Source organism: Hordeum vulgare, chromosome 4H (genome assembly GCF_904849725.1).
Source record: "Hordeum vulgare subsp. vulgare chromosome 4H, MorexV3_pseudomolecules_assembly, whole genome shotgun sequence".
NCBI lineage: Eukaryota > Viridiplantae > Streptophyta > Magnoliopsida > Poales > Poaceae > Hordeum > Hordeum vulgare.
The window spans coordinates 295,863,594-295,867,973 of NC_058521.1; the positions used below are offsets into that span (position 1 = coordinate 295,863,594).

At 48.2% G+C, this 4,380-nt stretch overlaps 1 pseudogene; it reads right to left on the minus strand.

Moving 5' to 3' along the window:
* Positions 1-579: 579 nt before the first annotated feature.
* LOC123450911 lies at positions 580-1,254 on the minus strand (annotated as a pseudogene).
* Between the last annotated feature and the right edge of the window lie 3,126 nt (positions 1,255-4,380).

The following is a 4,380-nucleotide window of genomic DNA, read 5'->3' on the forward strand; positions in this document are numbered from 1 at the left end:
TATGTTTTGTGTGTTGGCCTTCGAGGCCCTATCTATGCAAGACTTGACCTAAATGGTCTCTATTTGTATTTTTAACAAACGATATGCATGGAAGTAAGACTCTTGTTAATCAATTTTTGTGTGTTCAGTGAGCATTGATATCTCGGATCACAATACACGTCCATTCCGTGATCTCGGCACGTAAGTTGAGGTCCCCACATCTACCTTTTATTTTTTTGTGTTTTTACATACCTTGTCCGCGGGATTGTGTTTTGTGTACGGCAAGCAAACGTTCTCTTTATGCAGTGCTTTGCATCACATACTAACTTTGTTACTTTTGCATTTTTGTGCAGTGTAGTATAATGTTAGACCGAACTGTAGCATGTTGTAGAAGATATCTACAATATTATAGAGGAAATAAACTTGTTTCATACTTAAGCAAACTACATGATTTGAAAACAAAGTAACTAAATCACAAGCACAACTTGCTAAAGCAAAAGAAAACTACAAACTCGAAAGCAAAGTAAATTTTAACTCGAAATCTATGATGACTAGAGCAATCTTGAAGATAATTTTTGGCCTGCACAATATCCATATTGACTAGTCGTACTGTCCCCATGTCCTAGCGCGCTTCTAAGACTTATCTATCTTTTTGCAACGAAGCCCGTCCAGGGTGAGGGTGATGTGGTTCCATATCTCGTACGCAGCGTACGCGTCTTTTTCCGCATACTTGATGTGCTTCTCGGATAGGGGCATCCTGTCCCACCTCCTGTGATCTTTGTTGGTCATCTTGTGTGTCATGTCAATGTAGTAGTGGTGGGCGAGGATGGCCGAGACATCGCCAAGTGAGTCCAAGTACTTGGTGCTTTTGAGCACCTTCAATTCCTTCTGGATGTCGACGAAGTGGGCGATCTCCAGGTCGACGCGGTCGAGCTTCTTGATGTCCTGGTCGACGGAGAATCCAAGAAAAGTGTACCTTGGATCAAGGAGGAAGTTGTCGAATGTCGTGCACTTGTCTTTGGCAACGCTCAGTTGAAAGAGTAGCACTGTCTGGGTCTTGCCGATGGAGAGTTGGACGACGGAGGCCTTCTGATCATGGGCTGGCTCGTCGGTGTACTTGACATCAAAACCAACGATCTTGTTGCGCTCGTACTTGAGGTGCTACTCGTAGTGCTTGACGGTTTCATGCACCTTCTTCAAGTCATTGTTGTGGATCAGATGCAACTTGGTGTTGTCGTGGGCCTCTACCTCCATGAGTTCCTAGATGAACCCCATCGTCGGTAGCCCTCGAGAAGGATTTGTTGATTTCTGGTGGAGAGGGATGAGCAAGGAGGGATGTGATGGCAGCACAATGGTGATCTTTCTTGTTCTTATGGTTTGTATTTATGAGTGGGATGATGTCAAGAGAGGAACTGTACGATCTCCTGTGACGATGCGACTGTGGAGATTGTTGGTTGTGCTTCGTGTGTGATCGTGGGTTGTGATGGGGTTACCTACTAAGGGTAGGGCCATCGACCTGCCATCCAAGGCCCAAATAGGGCCCCACAGAGTCACTAAAGTCACATGGCTATCGATGCAATTGAAGTTTCACTCTATGGGGAACCCGACTCATAAGTCATGATCAACGAATGTACATGCACAGTAAGCCCATAGATCAATGCTGACTGAACACACATAAACTGAATAACAAGACTCTTACATCCATTATTTGCAACGGAAATCTTCAACGATAGCGTGGACCCATGCCATCTTCCTTAACCCTACATGCTTTTTGATCGGGAAGCATCATATTTCACATGTACGTCACCAAGGTACTTATCATTATACCATGTGCTTTCACGCCTCAGCAACGAAATAACCAACGACAAGAAAATGAGTACTTCGAATGTACTTGCAAGCAACCCATGTTTGGAAGAAGGTAATAACAATGCATGATATAGCACTAAGTAGGTAAGTTGCAGAAAGCTAATTTTGAGTGCAACGACAATTTCAATAAACTTGTAAAAGCATGCATTAACAGGTTGCACATATCCATATGAACAAGTTACTAATATCAAGATAAGCGGTGGTTGAACATCTGATGTTCACTCATCATGTCAAGTCATCTGACTTAGCTCAAGTATCATCTTTGCCACTCACACACACACCAAGCTTGGAAACCATGGACGTAGCCCAAGAGCGGTCATCCAACTATCCTTGACTGTGGACACGACTATTAGAATAGTTTTACATTCTGCATAGGTTGCACACTTTACCCACTAGGCTCGTGGAACTTCCGTGTAATCCATGCCTCATGGTACCTTTGTTACCCGAGGTAAGAACCTGAACAATGCCTTTTCCCTGGTGACACTAAACAAAGAGTCCACTCGTTGGCCCACATCCTCATGATGTACATCATACGAGACTCACTCAAGATCGTACCATCCGTGAGGGGACGAATCGATGTATCCGGTGTCTGTAAAAGCTCCGCATGGTCACCCTACATTGCACGACCCCGTATCGAGAGGGTGACTCTGGCCCTCTCGTCACTAGTAATGTGCGGTCTTTGTTAGCATCGACCAAAGTAATCAACAAAGCCCCTCCTCATATATGGGTAGCATGGTCATACATGTAAGGTTGGAGTTACAGTCGGAACTTAAACCAATATGTTTTAAAAAACAACACATTCACTCGCCTCGGTACACCACTTCTTTATCAATTGGTTACCTAGCTCAACAGCAGCTCTCTTGGGCATTAGTGGCACCCGACGTTTTTTTCCAAAAAGTCTTGTAATCATTGTTTTTCTTCGACACAATGGAATTTCCCATCCCATTTGTGTATCAACTACTAACATCCTATCTACTTACCTTGCGCCCAACCCTCATAGGAAGGTTGGGTCATGCTCAATGCAAGTAACAACGAGAAAAGTAACAGGGGCAACCCATCGTGGTGGTCACCAATTCATCATGATACAATGCAAAGGAATCAAGTTCCATATGTCATGCATGGAATGGTTTCTTAGACATGGTCAAAAGGTTGCTTGCCTATCTCAACAAAGTCTTCGAAGTCTTCACAAGCTTCTAATCCATATTCGAGCATGTCTGTCCACTAGAGACTGGGGTCCCTCGTGCCCCAAACTTGTGCACGGTCATCGCCGACGCCCCTGACAGCACTGCACAGGGAAGAACTTCAGGAAGGCAATTAAAGACCGACCAAGGCCATGCCCTTCCCTCTCTCCAGGGGCATGGAGTACAAGGGCTCTAGATGCAAGGCCCCGGCAAACCCCCCCTCCCCCCCCCCCTTGTCGGGAAGATTCCCAAGGCCCCGGCAAGACCACTTTGCCGGGAAGACTCCCGAAGATTAGCAAGACCCCAGCAAGCCTCCATTGACGGGAAGCCATCCTTGTCGGGAAAGTATTCAAGCCCTCGGCAAGCCCTCCTTGCCGGGAAGGTGACCAAGTCGTCCGACAGAGACTCGAGGCCAACATGCCCCTTCCGCTCGCAAGGTGTCCTCCCCCGTTTCTACCACAATTCGGCCACTCCAGCACATCCCTCATGCGCCATCGCAAGAACCAGGTGTCGATTAACCTGGGTACATGTCGCGACCACCTTGCGGTAGGTCAAGGGTCAGACAAGGCATTTACTGCCCCTAACACCACCGAAGAAGAAGAGCGGTGAACACTGTTCACTGTGTGCCCCGTGAGCACACTGTTGGTGACCCCTTTGCCTATAAAAGGAGGCCCAAGGATCATTCTTAGGGGTTGGACTTTTTGGGACCACAGACTCCCTAATGACCTACTAAGTTACTGTAGCAAATCATTCTATAGTAAGCATACAATACAAACTAAGCAGGAGTAGGGTTTTACCGCCAAGCGGCCCAAACCTGGGTAAAAGACCTTGCCGGTGTTGATCGCTAGCTCTGCTCTTGACGCCGTACCTCTATCTCCCAGCCGAATGATCAAGGGACTCCACGAGTTCCCCATAGGTGTCGGTTTTCACGACATCTTTGGAGCACCAGGTAGGGGGAGAAGGTTGCGTTGAGCCGACCTAACCGTCAGCACACTAGTTCCTCTTCACCGCCATGACCCCCAAGAGGAGGGGTACTCTGGCGACAGACACACGCGCGCCCAATGCTCCAGCCCCGACGCGAACATGCGAGGGTGCGGGCGCAGGACAAGGAGGTGTAGGTCCCGAACTTCCACAACACTCTGGAGAGCAGACCCGGGCGAGTGGTATCGTCCGCGACCATCAGCGCGTCGGCACGTCGAAAGATGCAGCTGCGCAACCCACGGGTGGCACCGCTACCCCGAAGGATGTGAGGACATCCTTGAGGACAAGGACATGGATGGACCCGCCATGACCTTCCCAGGGCGAGGACTCCGGGACCTCACTCCCTGGATTCACAGGGCCGACACGCACGCTC